General features: G+C 38.1%; 1 protein-coding gene across 2 annotated transcripts in view; it reads left to right on the top strand.

Annotated features, from left to right (window-relative positions):
• Positions 1-14,595, top strand: part of SLIT3 (slit guidance ligand 3) — a 481,507-nt gene that overhangs the window by 141,047 nt on the left and 325,865 nt on the right. The gene's annotated exons all lie outside the window — the stretch shown is intronic.

Genomic DNA, 14,595 nt, shown 5'->3' with positions numbered 1-14,595 from the left:
TCCATGGTTTATTGCTTTCTTTTTAATACCATTGCAGCATATGAAACACAGAGCTGCTGTTATGCTGACTGCAAAGATAAATTGTTAGTATGATATGCAGGGATTAGTCTCTCAGTTTGTGAATCTGTTTATTCCCTGTGCACTACATTACTGCTTCTTCTGAATGGAAGCATCTGAAATTGTGTGTTTTGTTATTTCTGCACCATTTTGAAAGACTTATCAACGTGGTTCAAAGAATGACATTTTAATGTAAATAATACAGGTGTGTTGGTTCAACTTTATATTTGATAGTCCCGGCTTCTTTCAAGTTTGTGACCAGCTTTGCCTTAGATATAAATATTTTGGTTTCCAAACCTAGGGAGAATGAGAGAAAGGATAAGGGTTTCTGCACTGAGAGTGGTCCCAGGACAGAGCGAGCTGGCAGGAGCTTGCAGAGCAGCACCCTGTACCAGATTGCCCATGGTTTAAGAAATTAAGGAAGGAAGTTGGATTTTTCTCAATGCCTGTGTTTGCTTGTCCACCCAACAGCTTGATAGAGAGAGAACTGGAAGTTCAGCAAATAGTAGAGCTAGAAAAATGTTCTTTCTCACTTTTAGTTCTCATTTTGACATGAAGAAATCCTTTTGTTCAGTTTGGATAGTTTTGGTAACAGAGCTAGGATTGAGCTGAAGTCTGGATTATAAAGGTGTTCTGATACAGTAGATGCTTCCAATGGTCCCCAATTTTGTGAATTAAGTCCATTTTGCTTACTAAAATTGTCAATGTCTTTTACTTTACCTCTTTTATTATAAGCATTTTAGTATCTCCATTTCTGTATAATCCAAGATTTTTCTTCTTGCCCCCATTTTACTGGACTTCTTGTTATCTTGATTTTATTAAATTCCTGATCTTATTTCAGAATTCATGTGGCATGTAATTTCCTTGGAAAGTTAAGTGTCAGCTAAATGGCATTGCTTTGTTTTAATTTAAATTCAGTTAATAGAAAATGAGCTGCAGCAGGAGCACCAAAAGAGCTCAGCAGGTCTCTGACTGGCCCTGGAAATTTTGCTAGAGGATTTTGGGACACTGAACCAAGTAGATGCTTGGTTTGGAGGTGCTGTTATATGAATTCTCTGAAGTCAGTGATCCATTTTCAGTTGAACTTGTTTTAGTTAGTGTTTGGGTTATTGTTTGGTTTATTATTTTGTACTGTTTTCTGGGGTTTTTTTGCCATAACTTTCAAGTCAAGGTTATAAATAAAGCTATCGATGAGGAATAGCTAACTTTTAACTTGATTTGGAGAAAGGAACTCAGCATGTTAGCTTGGCTAACAACTGCAAGTTTGGCTTTTGCACTCATGAGTATGAAATGCTCACAAACTAAAGGACCGAAGAGGAATTTGGTCTGAGGGTATAAAATCAGGTAGTACCGTGGCTTTTGTTTGAGAACAGCTGTTGGCCTCGACAGAGAATAAGGAGCCTAATACGTGGCAGCATGTGGCTTGGTGCTGCCTGCCGGAGTAGATGCGTGTGGTCTGGGATTTTGGTCTGCTTCTTTAATATCAGCTTTTTTTGGGTTGATTTTGATGTAGCTACTGGTTCCTTTTTAATGGCAGTTGAGGAATGAGCAAGGATGTGGTAGGATGACTGCAAATCTTTGCGCTTGAGACAAGTGCCAGTCTAGGAAAAAAATGTAATTAGAGTAACGTATTTCAATTGATAATGTAGAGAGTAAAGAAATAAGAAAGGATAATGTGCATAAAATAATACAAGAAGAATGCAGAAATTGTTCTCAAGGTATAGAGCTGGTATTTCTTCATTTTAAACATTAAAAGAAAAGTGATAGCAGAGGTCTAAATTGGTTGAATAACCATATGAAATGCTAGGACCCAGGCTGAGCCATTTTAATAGCAGCAGGCTAAGCAAAGCTGCTGACGCATTCTGTGGAAGGTCTGGTATTCAAGTTACAGGTATTTCTGTATTGAAGAGTGCTAATATAAAATAAAAATAATAAATCATACAAATATGATAGTTAACTATGTTCTAAGAGAAGCTGTTAAGCTTTCTAGAAGTGTTTTTCCATTCTGCTTATTCTGCTATGAATTTGGCACATTGGTTTCTATGTCTTACAGAAAAAACGCCTGTTGGTGTAAAGAAAACTGAATTCTTTATATGTTGGTCACCAACAACATCCTTTGTAGCATAAGGCTCAGAACTGGCACAGATTTCCACCCTGAGTCACGTATTTAGTAAACATTTAATTCAATTTGAGTATTCACCTAGGGAGGAGATTAAATGAGAGAGGTCAAGCAGCTGCAGAGTGTTGAGTAATTCAATACTTTGGACATGTTGAGATTTTAATAAACATCAAGGTAAATGGTTTGAAATTGGAGCTGAGAGTTGAGACTCCAGAAAGAAAGGGTTCATCTTTCAGTTTTAATTATGCAACCAAAGAGAGCTCTATCCTCCAGTTTTGCAAGCTGTAGGGAGGTATAATGAGCTGTGTGCAGCTTTGATTCTCTATGTGAGAATATCCTTCAGGTACAGATTAAAAAGGCAAATATCTAAAATATTTTTTAAATTGTTGTTTTGGAGTCTGCTGACCTACTTCTTTCAAGAGTCTGCACTGTAAGTAGTATGTTTTCAGGATTTATAGACTCAGTTACTAAGTCAAAAGAAAAGAGCAAACAAGACTTGGGTGCTGTGTCTGTGATATCCGGAGGCCTGATGATGTGTATTCTAAATTCAGCCTGGTTTTCGTTTTGTTTGGGGTTTTTTTTATGTTCACATACATAAATGCTGGTTTGGACTGAGATTTCTATCTTTATTATTGCATCATTCAGTTTTTTAGGGTTGAAGAAGACAGTTTTGCTTTCTGGTGTTAATCCAGGATTCTGATGTAAAGGTCATTTTCAAAGTCTGCTTCACACATGACAATTTTTTTGCATTGACAGGAAAGTGGAATCCTTGGATGTGTGATGCAGAAGCCCTTTGTCTTCAGCTGCAGGGCTCATCCTCAAAACTGAGGGTGCAATCCATCATCCATTTAGCTTGTGATACAAGACTTAGTCTCCCTCTGTTTTGAAGTTTTAAAACCCCCCACCCTTATACTGGGAAGGACTGATTTTCCTATAAACCCTCACTAAGCCCTTTATATTTTCTCTTCCACCTCTGCCCTTTAAATTCTTATTTGTTGTTTTGTTTTTTTGGTTTTTTTTTTTTTTTTAATGAGAATGTCTGCAGCACTCTGCTAATATGCTAAAAACACTTCCTGCAAACTGAGCTGGGTGAGCCTGTTTTTTCCTTAGCAGTCTCTCCACTGTCTTCCTTGCATGCATTTGATCTGTCATCTTTTTCACTTGCGGTATGGTGAGTCTTTTGCCATCTGAGTATCATCTTTGTCTCTCTTTTTATCTTTAGCTGCTGGAGCTTTGGTGTATAATTTACAGTTTTTAAGCTACAGTGATGATGGATAGCTTTGCATCTCAGATCCAAGAGATCAGAACGGTACCATAATAAAAACTGATAGGACAATAATTTATTCTCATTTTCCCCCCCATCCAGAGATTTATGTGCGCTTCTGAGGTGTAACAACATCTGTCCTGTGTAACCTTCAACTGGAAAGTGAGTCTCCTTTGGTTCACAGTTCAGCCTTGAAACTCTATTTTATTCAGTTCTAGAGTATTCAAGATAATGTATCCCATTGTGAAAATTAAATTTTCAAAGGTGAGGTTCCCTCTGCTATGGATTTCCTCTACTTGTAAACCCACTGTGGAGGTGATCTGCAAGTGAGAAAAATCTTCAAGAAATTTGTCTTTGCTTTGTGTTACATACAAAGTATAAGCAGAAAATATAGTAGATGGTTAAATCTTCATGTATTTTAGCTTGTTAATAAAACTGTTAGGGCATCGCAAGAATAGCTGTTTCAAAGAATAAAGCATTCAAATACACTTGCCTAAACTTACAAAATAATTTTCAAGTGCTGACTTTGAAGATTTAACCTCAATTATATGTCAAAGTATTCAGTAATCAGCAAGTGATTAGAACTTTGTTTTGTTTTGCTGAATTGATTCTGTTAAAATATTGCTATCAGGGATGATTTGTGTGGTTAAGGCTTTATTGAGCAAACAAAACTTGTAAGCATTGTCCAACTGGTCAGACCAGAGATTGTTCTGGTCCAGTGGGCCAAGTGCTTTGTGTTTAGTGTGTGAGCATAGGGCAAGGAAGCACCACATTTGCCCTGCTGGAAGTTTCGCTGGCACCCACAAGCAAGTACTGAGGGTATTCCATACTCACAAATAGGAGCTGCAAGTTTCATTGTTTTGGTTTGGTTTTTAATTAACATCCGTATACTTTTTCCCCCCCACAAATATTTGCATTCCTGGTTTTGAGAGCAAGTATTATTTTTAAATTTAATCTTCACAAGCTCATCCAGCAAGAGGTTCCATGGTACTATAAGCGATATCAAAAAATACGTCTTTTTGATTTCCTGATAATGTTACTTGACATGCTCTAATTCTCCACATGTTAGAAGTGGTAAAAACTTGTTCTTGTTTTCTGTTTAATTTTTCATGCAATTTCAGTGTACCTGTTCTTGAACTCTTTTCCTAGCTGGAAGTCCACAGCTGTCTCTGCCCTTGTCCAGGGAACATTCACTTTCTTGGCACTGTCTTGTTTTTCAGTGAGCTACATTGCAGTTCTCAACTTTGGTAAATGCATCTTCCACTTTGTCCTTCATCACTTTGTATGAGGAGGCTCCCTGCTGCCCTCTGCAACTGTCTTTTTGCAACTTTGAAAAATTCTGAATCATCTGCAAATGTTGTTGCCTCATCTACGCCATTTCATGAATACATTGACCAGCACAAGGGCCTTTGGAGCCAAGCTGCGAGCTCCCCGTCATTGTGATAACTGCCCATTTAGTCCCATCTTCTGTGCTTTGCTTTTTTAATACTATTAATCCAGACAGAGACCCTTTCCTTTTATCCTGTGACTACTTAGACTTTGCAAGTGTCTTTGAAGGACCTTGCAAAAAGCTTTTTGGAAATTAAAACACACTGTAACAAGGTCACCCTGAATGATATACTTGTTGGCTGCTTCAAATAATTCTTTTAGTTTAAGGCAAGACAGAACTCAACAGGTGCCATGCTGGCAAGTCTGTACTGTATTAGATCAATACAGAAGCCTGTTAATCCTGATTCATATTAATCCCAATTTAACATGAAGGTTTTAGGAGTCCATCTCCTTTTCCCCTTGAAGCTGTTTCTGAGTATTATCTTTGCTTTTGTCACCTTCTGCTTGTTTACTGCTGAAGACAGTCTTGTTCCAAGTTGTTACTTAGAGGTTTTATGCTAGTTGTAACGAACTGAAAGCAGCTGGACAAATGTGAAGCTTATCCTGAGCTAGCACAAGAAAAACAAAAAATATTTCTCACTTTGTATCAGAACTGCTCTTTAAATGACACCTATTCCAGGTGATTATTCTGTAAATGTCATGGGTTGTTGTAAAGCCTCTCTCTCTGCCTCTTTCCTTTCTGACAGTTCCTCTGACTCTCACCCAGTTTAAGGAAAAGCTTCAGACTGGGAGTTTACTGAGCTCTACTGTGATAATTCATACTTAGCTTTTCTTCTGTAGTTGTAAGTCTCAGGGGCATATCTATTGCATCTTCATCCTCTTTTTGCCCTTCATTCTCTATGGCACTTTTCTTTTGAAATCCATGAGAAGAAACATAATAATACATTTTATACCTGTAGCAAATTGTTCCTCAGAATCTGTCTTGGTTAATCTCTTTATATTTATTATTGAGAGATGGTATTTCTCTTCCCTGAGATCCATTCTTATGTCTTTGAGTCCCTTATGCTACTTGAAACATCTATCTTTTTATAAATTTTTGCTATCTAAATAAAAATGTACAGTTTGTAAGCATTAATTCCCATCAGAATATGTAACAGATCTATATTAGGGTAGTTTCTACTGCCATTGTACATCTGAAGATGCTTTTGATCTTTGCTTCTGGTAATTTTGCTCTTCTTAAATGAGCAATTAACTGGTACTTGCCTCCAGTCTCCTCTGTTGCTTACTCGTTTTGGCTACACATTAAATTAGGATACTGCAGAATTACTAGCTGAAATGTCTGCTGGTCAAAGAAATTGTTTCAGTGGTTGGAAATTTCAAGACCTGTTAGTTTATGATGCTTAACATTTAGAATCAATTGAGAAGTGTATAATTATCTATTTAGATCATTTTGTGATCGTATCTTTGTTCTTTTGCTAAACAGAATTATCTTTAAAATACCTCTGTGCAATTTAGCAGTGTATATAAAATAATATTGACATGGGCCCTATCAGTACAGCACGTGCACACCTGAGGATCATATACACATAAGTGACAAGACCAGGCTACCTGAGACTTGCAAAGCTTCTGGAAAAAAATGTCTGTAAGGATCAGCTTTGTCCTAATCTGCTGCTGACCTCTAGTATCTAGAGATAAAATATTTTGAAGCAAATTTGCATTAAAAGGTGCTGCATGGTTCAGTGATCCTATAGATACTTTTGGTTTAAAAATAAATCCCAGAAAGGAACTTTCAGCTGCTTCTGCCTTTCTCTTGACGTAACTGATGTAAATTTTAATTAAATTGTAAACTGGCTTATCAAAACCGGAGTATTATTTTAGTAATGTCTCTTCGTTTTAAAGGTACTTGTTGCTGCCTTGGCTTCTAGCTACAACTTTTCTCATTCTAATGCTACCTGTTCACCTTTGCTGTCTTCAGATTAGCTTGATCTTTATACCTGCTATGCTGGAGGTTATGTTTGTGTAATACAGAGGTAAAATTTCATTGCTGTGTCGAAATTTATTTTCAACTGTGCAAAAAAGTGGTCGTTTACTTATCAAATAAATGAGGTCAGCAGCTGAGTTTCATAAGCAGTATAGTCATAATTTCCTTTTTTTCCTTACTGAGCTCAGTGTGTTCCATCTGATGCTCAAACCAGCTCCAAGGAACATTTAAAAATAGAAGGTTGTGCCTTCCTGTGTTTTCATGTTTGTTTTGACCAGTAACTAAAGTACCAAAAACTGGATATGTCTAAGAGCAAGAGTCATTTCCCCTTAATCTCAGGTGGGCGACTGGCTGCGATGAGAGACAAAGCTCTTGTTTTTACAGAAGCCATCTCCTGCACATGCCACACAACGTGGCCTTAACACAGATTGCTGTATTTTCATGCAGAGAGAAAAGGTGGGGTTTGCTTTCTTCAGGAAGCAGGATCATAAATTTGTCTGTGTGATCCCCTGGTGTGCATACAGCAAATATCTGCCATGATTGCTAAAACAGTTGTATCAAGATAGTATTTGCATGATTAGAATGTATAAATAAAACCTGTTCACGTTATGTTGATTCTCTTGCTGAAATTTTAACACATGATGATGTGCTATGGGAGCATGCTGTAGTAAAAGCAGTAATTGAACCATCAGATCGCCGTTTCCTACTAACATATATTCCTTATAACTATATTTTTCCATGTTTTAAGAGAAAATTCGCAAGGGGACAGTCTCCCTCTTTCCACAGCTTACTGCTTCATAAATCAGTGTCAGTATTTTAACCTGGGGGCTCATCAACCAGATGAGCTTATTGTCTCTTAGCGGGTGTCCCTGGTACAGAAAAAGATGATGAACCAAAACCAGGAGTCCAACAAGTTGTGCTTTTTCCAGAAACAACAAGGCATGAAGATATTCTAAGGATCTAAAGGCTTTGAGGTTTGTTTGCGTTTCTGGTTCACTCACCAAGCTTGCACAGTGGATCATGAGCAGAGCACTAAGCTTTGTGTCACATTCCCAGATCTCAGGTTTCCTAAATCATAAATGTACAGATTTTGAGTTGATATGTGCAGGCTTGTGTTAGCAAGAAGGTAGCAAATAGAGACAAGAACTTGGTTACTCTTGGCCTGCGAGGAATGTAAGGCTGGTACGGCTTTCTTCAAAATGAAGCCTGCCAGGGGAGGCAGAACTATATTGCCATTGGAATGATTAAGCAGGAGGGTAGCTCATGTTTGGTGCTGGGTGGATAGAGGGTTCTCATTAAAGACAGGTGGGGAAGAGGAGAGTTTGTCCTTCCTGCGAAGGAAGAGCTCCAGTGTCTGGAGCTCCTCTGTGGACAGGGCAAGAGGCTCATTGAGCGTGTGCGCAGGTCTGGATCAGAGCAAGAGCAGTCATCTCTAAGCATTCCTAGGCATGGGAAAATGGAAAAGGTGATTGGAAATAGCTCCCCAGATTCTCCAAGAGTAAATTGCACTTGACCAACCTGACCAACTTATGTGCTAAGTTACTGCATCTGAGGAGGAGTAGTGGGCAATAGACATTGTCCACCTCAATTTTAGCAAGTTCTGCAGCTCACATGGCTGGGACTGATATTATATGAGGAGACACAGTAAACCCAAACCAGACAGAAGCCCCAAAGAGAAACAAAACAAAATAAAACAAACAAGCAGAACGAAGGAAAATAAAGCACACAAGAAAAGTAAGCAAAACAAAGGTAAAAAATATATAACCTGTTAAACCCCAAAAATAACAATAGTGGAGGCCGTGGGCTTTGTTATTGCAGCACAAATATCTAATGGCAAGTATTGGATATGGCAATGAAAATATTTCATTGTCTAGTCAGTAATAAAAAATACCTTCTGCTACAATGAAGCTTGCAAACCTCTTAGACTGTCATTAGTAAATATTTAATGCTAAAGGAGTGTTATTTCTCTAAGTGGTGAATGTTTGTTTTCCCCTTCTTCCACTTATGGGAGTAGGTGAGCTGTATTGATCTTACACCAACTTTAAAGATAAAGACTCTTTTGGATTAAAAATCAATTTAGACTTTTTTGAGTGTGTAAAAGTAGATTGGGGAAAACTGGGGGAATGAAATACCGAGTGGAAATGGCAATCATAAGAGAAATCCATGGACATTCTTACCTGGAACAGTCCTTATTTTATGGCAAATCATTATAATGTCTGTCTTGAGATATAAATTCATCCTGTAGATCGCTGTTTATTTTCTGGATGATTCAACATTTGATACTTAAATCTGAAAAATATTTTTATTCTCCTTTGTGAAATGGACAGAAAAAAACATGGTGAATAAAGTCTTGGTTTTCGTAGTTTTGTATTTATTACATTTTTAGACCTGAGCCCGTTGTTTTGGCCATATGAACCTGTACCTTCTGGGAAATATTTTTCTAAATATCCTCTTAGGTTTTGTTGCTGCAGCCAAATGAATCTGGATACTTTAATGGATACGTGTATAGAACAAATACAGGCAATGGTAGTTACTCAGTGAGCAATGTTGTTTTGTTTGGATTTTTTTTATTTATATAATTTTGAAGTCCTCTCAAAGGATTTCTGGTGAGGGGGAAAAAGATGATCATTTTCAGATTTCTTATGCAGAAGTTCTGGCAAATAAATTAACCTTTCAGACTTAAATGAGGATATGCACTATAAAGTGGTTACAAATGAGTGTGTTTGCTGCCTTAAATGCATTCAGAATGGGATCTCTGGGATGGCATTAATGGCAAGCAACATCCTTGCTCTTTAAGTATTAAAATATTGAAATCCCAGAATATTCCCTTTGTGTTAATGGGCAGGTTGTGATTTATGGCACTGCTTTTGTGTTTGGTGGCTTACAAGCAGCAGAGCAGACTTGGGTCCAGCAGCATGGCTGGCTTTCCAGTCCCAGTCTCAGATCTGCCAGAGAAGAGCCAGCAGCTCCATTACTTATGGACTGGCAGAGACTGGCTAAGGTCCCTCTGCCAACTACCACAGGCCCTTTGAGACAGTTCAGTTTTCTATAGCAAAGCCTCAAGCAGATTTCATCAGCTGGTTTGCTCTCCTTTTTCTAATACAAATGTAATTTTTAAGTATCTAACTATCATTCCGTGTCTGTCGTGTCTTTTATGTTTTCTGAATAATTTTCTACCTGCTTTGACCTTCTGCATCTTACATAGCTCCCTGTGATGGCAGAGCCTTCAGCGGTGTCTGTGAGAGATTTCAGCATTGTGCCACTGCAGTAGCCCATGGTCAAGTCTCTGCCTGAGTAACAGTGTGGGATTTGTGAACCTCTGGTAGCCTCTTCATACGTTTCTAGAGAAGGCATTTTTGCAGAGCTTTTTTTCTTTTATATGAGGCTTGAAAGCTTACAGAGGATGGTAGGTTAGTTGTGAACCATCCTATAAAAGCTGTCAGTCTTGATTTTTATACAGTATTAATCATTTTAGTAATCAAATGCAAACACACTTGGATGGACAGAATTTTTATAGATCAGTTGGTAATTTGATTGACAATAGAGTTATTGTGATAGGACTTAGTCCCTTCCAGCCCCTAATTGTCTGTGATTCTATGATGTCCTAGCAAAAGACAGTCATTGCTAAATCAGAAACCACAGTTTCATGAACAAATACAAAGGGTTTCAATATAACTGTAGAGAGAGGAAAAAAAAAAAAAATTACAAATACATTTCCTCTTCCCTTTCTTGCTTCCAATAGGGCCTTTACCATATTAAAGGGATCAGTGTTTCACTGAGCATATGGCAACAAATCTGTTGAGCTGGTAATCCATGTTAAAGCAGTGGCAATTTCCAAAAGTTAAGTTCAGTGATTTATGAAGAAAAAAAACATTGCTTTCTCTCTTTCTCTAGACACCTACATCAAACTGTATCTGTACAAGAATGCTTCATTTCATCCTGAGCATTTTGAGCCTGTCTTCTTGCAGTGTGAGAGCAATACCTTTCTGACACCACCCGTGCTGCGTGGAGCTGGGTGATGTGTTCGTGGTTCAGGCAGCTGTTGAAGGGACAATGTGTAATCACTCACCCACAGCAGGCAAAGCTCAGGAATTGAGCTGGTTTTGCACCTTCTGTCCCAGGCTTTTTTCTTCCTGATTTTTGAGCAGGTTACTCAGTCTGGTGGTGAGGAAAGGCAAGCAGCCTCTTCTCTTCAAATAAGAGAGGAAACAAGAACCTGTTCATTACTTCCTTTTGAAGTCAGCCCTCCCAAATGGTTTAGTAACTTGAGCTGATAAACAGGTACCTAATGCTCATGTTCTCAGGGCTGTGAACACATGTTGCTGGATCCCCTCATTGCTGTGTCTCAGCTGAAGCAGAGGTCTCCTCCTGCCACCAGGCTCTCACACAAGTTGTGTTTCCACAGCAGCATATCATTCCCAGCATCTCCTGTGCAGCCTGTTCTTGAGGTCTTCAGCTGGCAAATGATATTTGTATGGAATGTAGTTTAGTTTTGTTTCTGGAGCATGTCTTTTAGAATAATAATAGAGAAACATTTTGTGAAATATTTGAATCTGTATTATTAGCAGTATGTGGTGCCTCAGAATTGATGTGCTCTGAGGTGGTTTTTTTTCTTTCTTTTGTAGATGCTTATTGCAGTCTTTTAATGGTAAGCCATAATGCTGAGCTGCAAGACATGGCCTGTATTCTGATAATCACATTAATGAGCCTCTAGAATTACAGAATCCTATGGTTAACATCATATGTTTGTGTGCAGTTGAAATAGTCTTATAGTTAGAATTGCAAGGTTGTAATTATTTCCAAGTAATAAATAGACAAATGGATCTGTGATACTGAAGCCAAACTTCCTCATGTGATGAGTCCCATAGTAAAGGCTGACGTGACTGTGTTATCACAGTTCCATGCCCTTGATTTCAGAAATAATCCCTGCTATCTTGCCAGGAATGCAGCCAGAAGACAGTGACTTTCCATTCCTGGCCATAGAAGGAAGGAAGACAGAGCAAAAGCCAACCAGGTCCTTACAAGTGTTCGGGCAGCATCTCCTATGGCTCCCAGCCCGTTCTGCTGCTGGTGCCGGCTGTGTGACAAATATCAGCTCTGTGAGCTTGAGACACAACTCTGCATCAGAGTAGAACAGGATATTTATTGCTAAAAGCCACTTGGAGATCTTCATTCTAATCTCACAGAAGTAGTTTTAATAGAATTCTTGTTACTAGAATTAAACTTTTATTTATGAATAAAGCTTTAATTTGGAAGAAAAAAAAATGGAGCTTTTAAGATCTAATGGATGTAAGAAGTGTGAAAAGCTGGATGCTTACATGAGCCAAGGTTGAAAAATAATTTGGTGAATAAGATGGTATAAAATCAATAATAAGACTTTTTCTGAGAGGTATTCTGTTTTTTGCAGTTACGTTGAATATTAGGTGACTATTGTTATATTTGTTAAACAATACACAAAGCCAGGTCCCAGTTTGTGTGACTTTGGAAAGGATATTCCTAGAACCAAAATTTCCCATCAGTTACAGGATGGGATTGGAAAAATATCTAGGAGAAATGTTTCCTAAACGTTACTGTGCAGTTATCACAACTTTAAAATGTAATCTTAATGCATTATTGGAATTTATTTTCAATTTCTTTTTTTTCTCTCTGCATCACTCATATGCTTTATCTAAAATATTGATTGCTTGGCTTGTACTAATTTTGGTTTTATTTTTCCTGTGTGGGATAAAGAGCAGCACAAGTGACTTAATCCTGAAAGGCTGTAAGGAATGTTGGATCTGGCACTGAGAAAGAAAACAGTTGGTTTGCAGTGGGAATGGTATTGAAACCAAATACTTCTAATGCTTCCTAAAAGAAGAAAAATGAGCAACTGATGCTGATGACTTGCAACTTTTATCACAAATAACTTAATAATAGTGCTTATGTATTTTGTCAGCCTTTTTAAAAATAGTTTTACGCTATTGCTGGAATGACACATTGCCAGATCAGTTCACTTTTACACAGGGAAAACACAACTTGGCAGATAACGAAAGCACAGATAAAATTTGGCAGTACGTGGCCTTGTGATCATGAGTGTGTAAGTGGGCGTAACAACCCCAGCGTGTTGCAAACCTCCACCACTGCTTTGTGTGCTGGACTGAGAGCTGCTGCTCTGCAGAGATGGTCGTGCCTCCTTGTCCCATGCAAACCCCAGGGCACCCAAACACATGGGTTCTGTCAGAGAAAACATGGGGATTTTTAAAGCCCCACTGTGGAGAGAGACTTGAACATTGGGACTGAAGGAATTTGCTATACTTTCATTTAACTTTCTATGAAGTGTAGATGTTGCTTTATAGCCCTCCTTCAGACAGCATCACAGGGCTCATGAATTGAGTTTTGTAGAAAATTGGACTGGTTTGATCCCAAGCTTTTATACAGTTAAGGTAGGATTTGGTTTGACTTAAATATATGTTTGACATTTGTGGTAAATCTAATTGATGGTTACTGTTTTTATGGTAGATACTCCAGCATATTTTAGACCAAAATGTAAAGCTAGTGTGTATACATCCTTTCTAATGTCACTTTCGTACTCCTGCAGTATTATGAGGGTTATGATTAGGGCACTTCCTGAAACTGGAGTGCTCAAAGGTCATATGGGAAGAGGTGGATCCCTGCTGCTCTTGCATTATTGTTCAGGTTTCTGCACCACTGACTGTATAACCTATTACATCCCTATTACAGTTGTATACAATGTTTGTATTCCTACTGGAAAAGGAATTAATGTATTTTTTACATACATGAAAACAATGGATTAATGTTATCCTAGTTAAGTCTGAGACTAGTGAGGTACTGGGTATGGACTGGTTGCAAACTTGATGCTAGTTCATTCCTGGAATATTGAACTTCTTTGCTTTTGTTATATCTGGCAAGATGCCTTAAGAAGTCTCTGGTGCTGCTCAGCTTCAGTATCTTTGCTGTTCCTTTGATTTGACAGAGCATTCACAGGCCTGCAGCCAGACCAAGCTATTTTCCCAGCAGCAAAACACAAGACTAGGAAAAAAGATAATCAGGTTTTCAGTTGCTTCCTTTTTTTTGTCTAGTCACTATATGTTGATGTGCAAATGAGTGTGCACTGTGTACACAATGGGGGTGTAAGTCACCACTGAATGTGAATCAAGCAAATGGTCTTTCTCAAAATTTCCTATATCTTTCTAAGAGAAACAAAAGTTACACCTTTGTTATGGTATGATGAAATGTTTTCAAGAGGATTTATAGAAAATACTCGATTATGGTTTGGTTATTCAATAATTTCTGTAGAAAATACATGTGTTCTCATTTTTCAGTCTCCCTTCCCTAAAAGGTAGATAATATTTCAGGCCCGTTCTTTCATGCAACTCATACAATTTAGGAAATGGAATTGTAAAAGAGAAGAGAGGAGGAATGAAAACTGAGTGATGCACCAAGTTCTCAGGTACCTCAAGGCCCAGGTAATTTGGCAGATCTGTATTCTCCTGTGTGCTTCACCATGCTAAGATTTTGTAAATAGTGATTTGTCAGATCAGTTCCTGTTTGATTTGCACCTGACTCACTGGCTGAAAGGATGTTTACAAAGAAATGGTGTAAACTCCATGGCATGGATGGCTTGAGGAAAAACTAGTTACAGGGAAGAGGGTACACACCGGGTTGATTTATGTAGGACAAGAAATGCTTCCAAAACTCACAATACTCATTCATGGTAGGAAAATATTTGTGTGTTCTTATTTCACTTTTCTATTGTTTTTGGGCAGTGAAACTGAAGTAGTGCTGATTTGGAAGTGGAATAATTTGGCAATCCTGGGTTACAAAACCCACAGGAAGATGTCATTC

The sequence above is a fragment of the Apus apus genome, chromosome 13 (genome assembly GCF_020740795.1).
Source record: "Apus apus isolate bApuApu2 chromosome 13, bApuApu2.pri.cur, whole genome shotgun sequence".
NCBI lineage: Eukaryota > Metazoa > Chordata > Aves > Apodiformes > Apodidae > Apus > Apus apus.
Note: the sequence above shows the minus strand (reverse complement) of the source record. Positions and strands in the feature narration are given on the sequence as shown.